Here is a 13,704-nt window from a genome sequence, read left to right as displayed (position 1 = left end):
TGTAAAATCTTTTGCAACAAGACGAGCTTTGTAGCACTCAATGGACCCATCAGAGCGAGTCTTAACCTTAGAGATCCACTTACAACTAACCACAGATTTCTAGGGGGGAGAGTCATCAAATCCCAAGTATGGTTTTTAGATAATGCATCAAGTTCCTCTTTCATTGCAATCTGCCATAAAAGGCTCAGTGGAAGTCTCACGATAGGGTTGAGGCTCGTGTAGTGTAGCAAGGGTAGTGTAACAATGATAGTCAAGTAAATGTGCAGGAATAGATCTTACCTGAGTTGAGTGACGAGGTAGAATGTCTTGTGCAAGATCTTCAGGCGGAGTAGGAGCAGGGGACCCAAGCTTAGGGTTGGGGTTGGCTAGTTCGTCTTCAATCTGTTCATCTTCCACCTGTTCATTAAAGGGTGAACTAGGAAAAGGATCAGTGATAGTTGGTGGTTGTACAGAGAAGTCTACAAGAGAATCAGGAGCAACTACAGGAGGATTAGGAGCAGCTTCAGAAGGAATATGTGCCTCATCTAGAAAAAGATCTAAGACAGAGGAAGAAGACAGAGAGGCACGGAAGTGAGAGAGCTTGACAAAGAGGCGATGTTCCCAAAAGACAACATTGCGGGAGATACAAAGACGATGAGAGACAGGATCATAACACCGATACCCCTTTTGAGTTTCGCCATAGCCAAGAAAACAACAAAGCCTTGACCGAGGCTCAAGTTTGTTATGCTCATACGGCTGAAGAAGAACGAAACAAGCAGAACTGAAGGAGCGAAGGTGGTGATAGTCTGAAGTTGACCCAAAAAGGCGCTCATATGGAGTTTGATTTTGGATAATAGGACTCAGAATACAATTAATAGTATGAACAGCATGGAGAGCAGCTTCACCCCAAAAAGGGGCAGGAACTTTGGCAGAGAGAAGAAGGGCATGAACAGTGTCAAGAATATGATGAAGTTTTCGTTCAGCTCTACCATTTTGCTGAGAGGTACCTAGACAAGTTAGTTGATGAACAGTGCCATAGGAATGCAAAATAGCTTGGAAAGCATATTGAGTGTATTCAAGAGCATTATCAGATCGAAAAATTTTGATGTGTTTGGAAAACTGAGTTTCAACCATTTTTGCAAAATTAGAATATATTTCCAATAATTCAGAACGATGTTTCATATTAAAAATCCAGCTATAGCGAGAGTAATCATCAACAAAGACAACAAAATATTGAGACCCACCAATATTAGAGACAGAGGAAGGCCCCCAAACATCAGAATGAATAAGGTCAAAGATATCAGTGGATATTGATTCACTAGTATTGAAAGGCAAAGTTGGTTGTTTTCCTAACTGACATGAAACACAATCAAAATTTTCTATAGATACTGAACCTAGCAAACCTCTTGAAGCCAATTGTTGTTCTCAAAAGTAAGATGCGTGACCAAGATGAGCATGCCAAAGTGCAAGGGAAGGAATTGAAGAAACTGTAGCAGCTGTAACAATAGAAACAGGAGCAACAAGTGGAAGACAAAGGTTGTCCACGGGAAACATACGCCCAACTCTAGGACCGATCCCAAACTCTTATCCCGTCCTCGGATCTTGCACAATACACCCAGAATAATAAAATATATTGTGATAACCCAACTTAGCTAATTGTTCTACCGAAAATAAATTGTAAGAAAGGTCAAGAACATTAAAGACCCTAGGAACCGAGAGGTTGGAGGTTAAAACAGAACCTATATTATGGGTAGACATAGTGGAACCATTTGTAGTGCAAATAGTAAGAGGGTGTAGTGCAACTTTGAGTTCACAAAATAAGAACGAGTGAGGTGTCATGTGATTACAACAAGCGGAATCCATAAGCCAAGAGGACGGAAACATACAGATAAGGCTGAGAGAGAAGAGGAATAAGATGCATTACCAACCATACGAATGACATTGGCGATGATGTTTTTAAGGTCATCTGTGGACATGGTAAAAGTGTGTCCTGAAGATTTAGACTGTGCAGAGACGGGAGCCATTGGCTGGACACTCTTAGTGTTAGCAACAATAGCAGTAGAAATTGAAACAACTGATTTGTTGCGATGATAGCAAGTCTCAATATTGTGGCCAAAACGTTTGTAAAAATTGCAAAAACGTTTGCTAGATCATCTGTGACGATTATTGCAACAAGAAGAAGACCTGTCCTTATTCTTTATTTAGAAGCAAAATATGCAAAAATGAAATCTACGTGAAAAACGGAGTAAAGAGCACCTGGACTGCAAAAAGTCAACTCTGTCCAAAAGTCAACGGTTAAACTTGGTCAAAGTCAACTGTCAACAAATATGTCAACGGATGACGTTAGTAGGCTGACTGGCGATGACGTCAACAAAAGAGAAGATGATGTCAGCAGATGATGTGGCACTGACGTAAGCAGGTGACGTTAGTTAGGGCTGACGTGGCAGTGATGACGTCAGCAGATGACCCAATGGCACGTGGAGCGCATGGATCAACTTCGCTGTAGCTTTGGGAGGCATGTGAGGGTGTGTGCTTTGTCCGATGAAGCCAATTCTTTCTCAAAAATGCAGATCGGAGAAAGACGGTTTTGATGGCGTTGGTAGCAATAAGATCAAAGCAACCCTGGTGGCGTGGAGTGTGAGGAATTATTTGTCGAAACGTTGACCGGCGCGTGGCGGTGTGTGTCTGGTCAGATGTGGATGTTTCTAGCAATGATGTGTAGAGCGATTGAAAAGCTACACGGGGATATGTCTTATGTCCTAATTGGAGGTCAGAGGTGACAGATTCGATGATGGCAGTGGTTTTGGTGGTGGAGGAGGAGCTTTTGGTGGTGGAGATTCAACCCTGAGAACCTTTGACTGTGGGGAGCAGTTGGGAAAGGGCATTGAAAGGTTTTACTAACCACAGAAGTTGAGGCAACGGAAAAATACCGATAAAACAAGACTGCAAGACATAAGAAAATTAGAGCAGTGGCTCTGATACCATGTTAGAAATACTGAATAATTGTATTGTATTTCTCATCTGAAAGAATGTACATGAGTGCCTTTATATAGGAGGCATATGAGTGCAGTACAAATAAGAGTGTAGTACAAGAATGTGTGCTATACAAGTAATCTAGTTTGGGCCTAAAGCCCCAACACTATAATACACGTTAATAGGCCCCAACGTCAGTCCTCCTATCCCTTTGCTGGTAAAACCATAAGAATTACACTGTGGGCAGGGCCCAATCCTTCATTGAGAATGAGGATCTCGACGAGTTCTCTGAGAATGAGAATGAGCCCTTGGCAATGCAAGTCTCTATGACCTGATGAGGGTGAGTACCATTCATGCTAGTCCCGAAAACTTTTTACTTTCCTTTCAAAGTCTAAAACACCTCTTCTTTTTCAAGCTTTGGTGAGGATGAGGGCCTTTTAGCTCAGGTGTGCTTCTAAGGAGGTAGACGTCGGTCGTCTGTGTGCTCACCGTGCTACTGATGTAGAGAAGATTGTTCAATTTAAGGAGGTCGTTTAGACCCTAAACGCTAAGCTTAAGGCTTAGAAGGCTAAGGTCATTGAGCTTGAGGCGGGGCATGCCTGTCAAGTTAAGGAGTTGATGAAGGAAAACTCCAACCTGACCTCTAAATTGGCCTCCCTTCGCGAATGGATGAAGAATGTTAAGGCCGATGCCAGTGGAGAATGTTAAGGCTAAGTGTTCAGTTTTTGACATTAAGTCTACTTTTTATCTAGATATTATTTTATTATTTTGAATATTAAATTTATAATATGATATAATTTCTTAGAAATATCTAAGAACTATGTTGTTCCAATTTCATTAATCTATATATTAAAAAAAAAAACACTTAATAGTTTGAAACTACCCCTAGGATAAGAAAAAAAAATATAAATATGAACTAAGAAAAAAGAGTTTTAAAGTATTCAATAATGAGAAGTGCTACATCCACAATATTTTCACAGCACTTTCATAACAAATCATAGGTGGTAAGTTGTTATTAATTCAAATTTAAATCTACCATTAAAATTGTTTTTTTCTTTTTCCCTATTAATAACAACCTATAATCTGTCACTTATAATTTATTATGAAAGTGTAGTGGACATAACATTTCTCTTCAACAATAGTGTGCAGAAATTTTGTAAATACTATATATACAACAAAATGAGTACTATATATGGGTCTTAACAAAACATAAAAATAATTTCCAAATGAAAATACAAAGTGTTTGCATGGGACATTATCTAATAAAAGATAATAAGATCAGAATTGCTAAAGAAAAAAATTTACTGGTTGTTGTAATATATATATATATATATATAAATAGGAGAGAGAGAGAGAGAGAGAGAGAGAAGAATACGTACCAAATCTAAAGGTGCTCCCTGTGAAACTTTACATAACAATTTATTAAACAATCTGCATAATGTTTGTAAAATCTTAGTTTTTCTTCGTTGCTGTCATGCATGCACCGTGAAGCTCCATAATAATCTCGACTATTTACATACAATAAGTTGCTCATACAGTGTTGAAAACTCTGTATTTCACACATTCCATATTTTCCTTTATCCCCTTTCTCTATTAGTATCTGCAGACGTCCTTGAAGTCCAGCGGTAATGCATACATAAAATAGGCCATGTTTATTATAAATTTTTGAAAAATTAGGAACTGATATTGAAACTAAAGTGCGATGGAAAGAGATAGAGGCAAGATCAGTAGCTTGCACTTGAATAAGAATAAGGATAATCAATATCATCATCTTTAGAATAGATTTACTTCTAGTTTTCCTATCCATCAATTTTCTCCGACTTAAAAATTTTCTTTTGAAGTGAAAATGAAAAATGAAATCTATGGATTCAACTAGAAATCCTTATATTCAATTGAATAATTAGATGCTATTGAAATAAAAACTATAGAAATTAATTTTTTCTTAAAATATTTTTTATCAAATGAGTGTAGCCTAAGAATTGTGACTTCTGGCGAGAATGAGCAGTTTTAATATAAGTGGCTTATGCTATATAATGTCCTTTGGCCAGAGTAACAAGATTTCAAAATAATTTATATCTGAACATTTGCTTGTTCACAAAAGCCATGTATGCTCATAACAATGCAATAAATTTCAGGTAGATATGTGAGGCTGAATAAAACACTAATCACAATATATTTATATTATATAAACCCATTTGATAAGGTTTTCAAAGAAGTTATTGTTTTACAAAGTGTGATAAATAAGTTATGTTATAGTATTTAGAGTTCAAATCATGCTACTATTCATTTATAAAAAGAAAATATATAGTGTGAAACTTATATGTGGAAGGTATTTCTTAAAAGCTTGTGTTTATATATAAGAGAGCTTCTAGATTCTAGGTGGCTCTAGGAATTGTTTTTAGGGTGGTCACTAAGGAGAATTCACAACCACAATATTTTTCTTTATACTATTTTCTAAGGAAAAATGAAATTATAGATTATTTTTATACAATGGGTTGAATTAGTTACAAATTTGAATGATTAAAGATTTTTTTTTTTGGAATAGGTTTTTTGTTGAACAATTTGTTCACTTATTGTTTGGTTTAGTCTTGTTTTTAATTTTGATTTTGATTTTTGGTTATTTTGGCTAATTTTTATTGTTGTCATTGATAGGCCAAGAATGAATTGACCCATTTGGTAAATTATTCAATTAATTAGCCAAATTATTATAAACATAAAAAAATAAAAATTTTGCCCCCAAACATGATCCCTAACCACTGCCTCCCCCCCCTAAAATAAAGAGCTTAAAGATTGTTAGGACATATGTGAGGATTGTTAGAGACATGTGTTATGTAAATTGGCTAATCTTTTGACAAAACGCACTTTACTTATAATTGGGTAGATCTAGAATGGTTTTAATACTTCAAGAAACAAGTGTTCAAGTTTAGTATTGAAGTCATGCAAGTCTGACCAACAAACAAGTGAAGAAGTGTTGTTCACTAAAACTCGACAGATATCTCAATAGAACCCTTTCTATCGAGATTTAATGTTGAAGCTCGACAGAAGCTGTATCTGTCAAGAATTATGAAATTAGAATTTCTAGATCTGATTTTACGCATATCCATGAGTATTTGTGTAAGGTTTCTTTTCTCACAACCCTAGACATATATAAGGATTATTTAAGGGCCATCACATAAGATGCAACTTTATGCGAAGTGATTGTGCATGAAATTGTGACTGGAGACATTTTGCCATAGTTCATCTTTCTCTCTATAGAAGCTACTGTGTTCTTTGCGTCAATGGTTTTGTGACCAATGAGCTTCTTGATCTTCATTGTTAGATGAACTGATGAAGAACTTTACAATCAACATCTCCCTCAAGTTGGTGTGTTAGTCACATACTAGATCCATGCATCATTTGTAGATCACATATTGGGAGTCGTGCATTGAAAGGAGAGATTGTCGCTACATCACAAATTCAATTGGGTACTTGGATTCATTTTACTTGTAACTACTTATTTTGATAATAGTAGATTCTTGGAAGTAGTGACCTTAAATTCACCTGGTGGATTTTTGCCTCGATGGTTTTCCCCATTCGTAAACAAATCACCTATGTCAAATTTATTTTTCACTGCATTTAACTTAGTTTGTGATTTGTTTGTACTACCACTCTTATTACATGTAATTGAATCTAATTAATTCACTTGGCTAATTAATTGAATAATTTACCAAATGGGTCAATTCATTCTTNTTTTTTTTTTTTTTTTTTTTCAAAGAGGCTAAGAGGAGTTTTCCTTGGAGTTTAGAGCACATACAATTGAAGAGACAATCAGATTGTTTGAGGTATGTTTTCTCACCATTAGAATCAAAGAATTAAAAAGTTAGAATCTTATCATAGAATCGGTAGTGATGGGTAGATTGCTTAAAAGAGGATTGTTTACACTATAAAGCTTAAATTGTGTAGATGATTTTACGTTCTTCATTGGTTTATATATATATATATATATTAATTCCTAGATTGCAAATCCTAATTCAAGGAAAACATGGCTTTTACGTTTCCTGATGGTTATATAGATTAGATTGGCTTAACGTTTATTTTTACTTTGGGATTATAAAGCCACGGACTACATTTAAGAACAAGGCCACTGTGTGTATCTAGATAAAGCCATGGATTACAAAACTTGCAAGAGTAAAGCCACGGGTTACACAGTCTGATTATGTACCTGGCTTTTACATTTCTTTGGGTTATATATCCATATATATTAAATCCTAGGGTACCTACAGCTTGAATTCTAGAATAAAAGTAAAGATTATAAAGCTTAGAGAATGTATAAGGGTATACTTTCCGTTGGGGCATATATCAAATCCTGAGTTTACAATATATTGGTTATTGCCTCTAAAGTTTGATAAATTCAAGGAAACATTTTGGGTAGAGATTCCTTGCATTAGTGTCATTAATTAGTTCAAAAAAGTATAATCTTAGTGAGTCAGTTTGTATAATTCGATAAGCTTTATATTTTTGTGGAGGATATTAAGTGATTCCCATGATTGATTATAGGTCCTATTGAAGAGTGTTTTGAGGCTTTTGAGAGGTTGTTTTGGCTGGACTTTCAAAGTGATTTAAGTGCTATAAGTAATTATGCATAATATGCACAAGTTTTGTCCATTAGGTTCTTAGAAGTTAAAGATTTTCAAAAGTTTTGTATTTCAAACGTATATTTTCTAAAGTTTGTCAAAAGTATTTTTGTATCATTGAAGAGAAATTTCGACTGTTAAATAATGTTTTAAAGAGATACTTCGAATTTTAAATAAGTTTTAAACATCCAAATTACTTTTAAAAGATGATTTCTAAACTAAACAATTTTCCGTAAATAATTGAGTTTTAATGTAAGTTTTCTGAAAAGGCGCTTGTTCTTTAAATTTGTTAAAAACCAAGTGATTTCAAGGTCATATTCCTATTTTCCAAATGGTATTTAAAATGTTTCTTTTAGCAAATTTAATTTTTAGATTTACTCAAGAATTGTAATATATTTACATAAACTCCTCAGTCTCTATTCATTCCCTAAGAGAGTCAAGCATCTTTTGATTTATGTTCTATTCGATATCATGATCTTTGATATGCCTCTGTATTTGAAAAGAAATTGTTAATATCAAGTAAATTATTATATTTTGTATAAACTTTGTTTTGTGATATGTGACTCAAAATAAGTGCTTTTAGAATTGATCAAATATATCAGATATATGTGCAAATCCGCTCACAAGATTGTATGTGAGAATATGTGTTGATCCCTCACCAACAAGGGTTAGATGTTGGTATCCGCTCATAGGATTGTATGTGAGAATAGGTGATGTGTTTATGTGACACTATGCTCTAATCAATTATATGTATGTGATTCCAAATGATTTTAAGATATGATTACTTATGTATTAAGTGATTCATTATATGTTCTATGGAATAATTATTTTTTATATCATTGAATGAGTTTGTGAAAAAGCAAAATACTCGTGCTTTGCTTGACTCTTCTCCGTTGTGTATTCTTATAATTACTTACTAGATGTGTGGCTCACCCCATCAATCACTATTTTTCTAGATTAAAGTGTAGTTGGGAATATAGAACCTTTGGGTCGCTTTATAAGGTGCAAGGTAGAGCATGGAAGTTAAAGGCGACTTTAGTATGAATTGAAGACTTATAGAATTTCAGTTACCTTTATTTTGTAATTCATGTTCTTGTTATAGTAGAGATTGTTTCCAATTTATGGAGTTTAGATTTTTGTAAGAGGTTTTTAAGAGTATTTTATTTTGGAGTATTGATTTATTTTGGATTAATTATGTTTAAGGAATTATACAAGTTTAGCAGGTTAGTCATGCATCTAAATTCATGTCCTATGGATTTGTGTCGTGACAATTATAACCTTGTTACATAATAGGTAAGAAATAGATTTATTTGTACTTATTAAATAATATAAAATTTACCACATCACCACTTTTACAAAACATTCACGTCAGTTTATCTATTATACACTTTTTTATTAAAGTAATATTTTTTTCTCACTTTTTTTATTATTTCCCACCTAATCCACCTAACCCATAAAGTGATTTAACTCTCACTTCCCCCTAACCCACCAAGTCTCTGCCCCTCAAGTCTGTGCATCTCTTTTTTCTTTTTCTTTTTATGACAGTTTGAAAGCTACAACTCTCTCATCCCTCAAGTCTTTGCATCCTTTTTTTTTTTTTGGACAGTTTGAAAGCTACAAGGAAGAGAGAAGATGATGATGATGATGATGATGATGATGAAGATGAAGATGATTGAAACATAAGGAAATCCCTCATCTCTCTCCTTAATTCTCAGATCCCTTAAGTCTCTGCCACCATTGGGTTAGTATTTGTTTTTTATTTTGGGTTTGGGTTATGGTTTTTCAGTTAATGGTTTAATTTTGAGGTGATTTTCTGTGGATTTTGGGTTTGATTTTGAGTTGATTTTGTTTTGAGTTGATTTTGAGTTGGGTTTGGATGGGTTTTCCAATGGGGTTTGAGTTGATTTTATGTTGTTTTGTGTTGATTTTGAGTTATTTTTGGATAGCAGTGGTGATAGTTGGGTTGTGCTAAGTTGGTGGTTGGAAAATTATCTACTTCTTCTTTGTTGAGTTGTTGTGACCATTGGGAAAGAGAGGGCATTTGTGTAAAAGTGTTGTGAGAGCACTTTTCTCTCATAGCTTTTCCTCTCAATTTGGGAGGATCAAATTTGTGGGCCCGGGAGAGAAAATTTTCTCCTAGGTTTTCCATCCTCAATATTTTCCTCCCTTTGTCAAACAATTGAAAACACTGTTTTTCACCCTATTTTCCTCCATACATTTTCCATCCTCTCTAAATTCACTCCAACCAAACACAATGAAAAGCTAAAAACACAAAAGAAAATATCTACCAAACTGGTTGGAAGGAAAAAAACAATTGATAAAATCATTCATGTATATTTTTAATTATACAACTTATTTAATAAGTCATGTAATTTATTTAAATAATAAATACAAATAATTTTATAAATTGTCTCATAAATAAATAAAAGGTAATTTTATTCAAACAGAAATTCCAAATGAAACCCCAAAGGACCAAAACATAACTAGTTTTTAATAAGCACATGAGAGTTGACAGAGAATGATTTAAATTAAATATGTATACTAATCTTTATAACAAAATAATTATGTGTTGTTAGGCTGTATGGGATTATGGTAAAATCTAAAAGTTCTCTTTTCATTTATTACTTAAAAAACTTAATTATTAAATTTACATTTCAAAATATATAGAAAATTAAATAATTAATTATTATTAATATATAAAAAAGACCCTTACATATATAGTTGTCACTTTCGGCCCTGAAATATATTGAGTTGGCCCTGCTCGAAAATTCAATTACATATGAGGAACCTGTCTTATTGTGGTACCTTGTTTTGACACATTCCTATCATTCATCATTTGAATGGTAACTTGAATGCTTAACATATGTTTTAGACAATAGCAGCTCCAAGAATTGTTTTTATGGGCTCTAACAACTTGAATTTAAAAACTTTTAATAAAAAGAGAACTTTTTTTTTTTTTTTTTTTTGGAGAAAGATAAAAAGAGGACTTGAATATATCAAGTTATCAAAAAAAAAAAAAAGTTATTTCCTTCTACAAGTTTTCAAATTTTGAATTGTTACAAGATAGTTCTTTATAAATATTTATTGTCAATGTGGATAGCTATGACCATTTTATTTTATTAAGTTTGTCTAACATTTTTTTTATATGGTTGTTATTTTTTATTTGACATTATTTTTATAAAAATATTTTAAATTAAATGACCAAACTCAACTCATTGGCTCTGTATTAATTATTGATGCGCACAACCACACTCATTCATACATTAAATAATACATTACGTGTCTATTTAACAAATCAAATGCAATTTTTACTAGAATTTTTATAACTTTATAACAAAAAGTTATTATAACAAGATAACTATACACACACATGTAACAAATCCTCTCTATTTTCTAATTATTAAATTATATAAAGTTATATTATATTTATATTGTACACACAAACAATATCCATGCACATCATTATTCACACAAATAATATTATAACAAAAAGTAATGCACACAATCAATTTAGACAAACTCACACATATATAATATAAATTTATAATAAAGAGTAGCACTTACAATTCACAAAGACTTACTCTTACTCTTAGAGTTGAAAATACTTGTAATAAGAATGTATAAGATTTAAGTCAGGGTGTGTAAAAATATTTTTAAAAATAAATTAAAGTATTAAACTTCAAAAAAATTATGAATCATGCTAACGAGTGCTTTGGGCACTCGTTAATAATTTATTTTAAGAAAGTTTTAATACTACTTTTATGGGAAATGAAAAAAACTGTCAAAATATTAATTACTTTTTTTTCATTTCCTATAAAAACTTTCTTTAAATAAATTATTAACGAGTGCTCTTAGGGCATTCATTAGCATTTTCCAAAAATTAATTATATATATACATATATATAACTTTTTTTTTTTTGAAGTCAGGGCTTCAAAGTGTAGCGCCGCCCCTGGTTTTAGAGAAAAGTTTTTTGCAAATTTCATTTTGAAAGTAAGCTATATGCGCTTTAACTACATAGAGAATTTAATTGTATTTTGAAATAAATACAGCTAACCGCACTCTTAATTTAACCTCTAAGATATATTTTTTTCTCATGCAAGAGACAAGAAGGAAACACAATGATTAAAATCAGGGAGGGGAATTTGTTGGCTTGATTTGGAGTCCATAGATTCAATTGATATGAACTACGAACAAATCACCATATTTTAGAGTCGTTTGAAAATCCTTTTGTAGTTCATAGATTCAATTGTTATGAACTATATTCAAGTGTTTTAATTTATTAAAATTTGCAATTGGTTCTCCTCTTTTGTTTGTATTATTGTTCAATTGATGAATTATTTTACTTTAGTATCTTTTTAAATTGATTTTCCTCTTTTAATTGTATTATGGTTCACTATTTGTATGTATATATTTAATCTAAGCGATCTATTATGACATCCTTTCATTCCTTTGTACGTAATAGCTATGGAGTTGGAAAGGACCATGCATGATGCTGTGTTTCCCCTGAAGCGGAGGGATTAAGATAATATCACTCCAATCATCATTTTTTTTTTTTTTCTTCTTCTTCTTTTATGAAACCTCATACAAATCATTTTTAAGTGTGCGTTTGGATTGAAATGGAAAATTAAAATTATTTCACTATTCAGCTTATTTTTGCTACTATTCATGGGCTCCACTGAACTTTTTTGTATTATTCATGACCCCATTGTACTATTTCAACTAAATTTTACTTTTATCTACAGTACTTTTAGCAATAATTTTTCAGTTTTAGCAAAATAAGCGGTATCCAAACACACCCTAAATCTACAAAATAAAATGCAACCACAACAATAGTGGCGGCTCCAAGATTTTTTTTCTAAGGAGGTCAATAGTGTCTTAATTCTTGTGTGCTAAAAATTATGTGATTTTTTTCTAATGAAGAAGAAAAGTGCAAGAAAAACAATTTCATTCTGCAACTAATGGCAAAGTAAGCAAGAATCCGGAGAGAGGATTTATTTATTTATTTATTTTTAAAAATGAAGCAACAGTTTTAAGAGTACAGCTAGCTATTGACACAACAGTTTCACAACAAAATTTAGATGGCAAGTTGTTAAAGATATATAAAAAAGTGATGTCATTTATGGGTTTAAATAGAAACCAATTAAAACTTGCCACTTAACTTTTATTGTAAAATTATTGTGAAAATTGCACTAAAATAATTATATTCAAGCTTATTTCAATAGACAAAATTTAGGTACAGTACCTTAGGTGCTATTCCTTATGTTCATCTTTTAGGATTGTGAAAATTGCACTAAAATGATTATATTCAAGCTTATTTGAATGGACAAAATTTAGGTATAGTACCTTATGTACTATTCCTTATGTTCTTCTTGTAGGATTTAACCATGCGGCTACTTAACTAAAAAATACACTTCTATTCCATGAGAAAAAATTCACATAGCAGAATCTTAAGAGGTGAACCTAAGAAATAACTCATAAATACTGTACTTAAATCTTGCCTTATTTCAATTGGATTAAACAAAGGGTTAAAGTGTTCAAAATTTTATTTTAAGGATAAAAAAAAATATTAAACTATTTTATATATAATTTTTGGTTCTTTGCCGGGTCATGGGGTTCATTTGAACCCCCTGGGCTGGCTCGCGCGCGCGCGCACACAAGTCGCAACCTAGCAAATAACCGAGCGGACCCATTGATGAGGTCGCCGTGGTCAATTCATCAAAAGTTTTACCGATCAGAGCTCTCTATTGAGTGAAACACCCACAAGTTGCAACTTTGCAAATAACCGAGCGGACCCATTGATGAGGTCGCCGTGCTCAATTCATCAAAAGCTTTACTGATCAGAACTCTCTATTGAGTGAAACACCCACGGTGGCTAGTTGATCTCAGCTTACTTGAATTGAGATCCATAGCTAGGGCTACAAAAATGCCCGTTTGGAATATTTTGAATTGAGATCCGTAGATTGGTTCCATTTCCGACTCCCCGCACTTTCAGCAAGGGAATCCCAAGCAATCCGTTCGTATCAATCATTCGTCAGGAAGTGGTGGGTATTCCAGTCTTTAAGCTGAAAACTCTTCGGTATCTGGCTGTAAGATGGAGTAGACCTCCTCTGAGAAGGATCAAATTCAATGTCTACGCTA

At 32.9% G+C, this 13,704-nt stretch overlaps 1 long non-coding RNA gene across 3 annotated transcripts; it reads left to right on the top strand.

Annotated features, from left to right (window-relative positions):
- The first annotated feature begins 6,691 nt into the window (after positions 1–6,691).
- LOC136071138 (uncharacterized) lies at positions 6,692–12,216 on the top strand. 3 transcript variants are annotated; one of them, XR_010632452.1, is made up of 3 exons: positions 6,692–6,773; positions 9,172–9,306; positions 12,029–12,216. It is a non-coding gene; the product is annotated as an uncharacterized LOC136071138 (long non-coding RNA). The 3 variants fall into 3 exon arrangements; XR_010632453.1 differs by lacking the exon at positions 6,692–6,773 and adding an exon at positions 9,033–9,072; XR_010632451.1 differs by lacking the exon at positions 6,692–6,773 and having other exon boundaries at positions 9,079–9,306.
- Positions 12,217–13,704: the final 1,488 nt, after the last annotated feature.

This window comes from Quercus suber, unplaced genomic scaffold (assembly GCF_002906115.3).
Source record: "Quercus suber isolate HL8 unplaced genomic scaffold, Cork oak 2.0 scaffold_288, whole genome shotgun sequence".
Taxonomy (NCBI): Eukaryota; Viridiplantae; Streptophyta; class Magnoliopsida; order Fagales; family Fagaceae; genus Quercus; species Quercus suber.
Note: the sequence above shows the minus strand (reverse complement) of the source record. Positions and strands in the feature narration are given on the sequence as shown.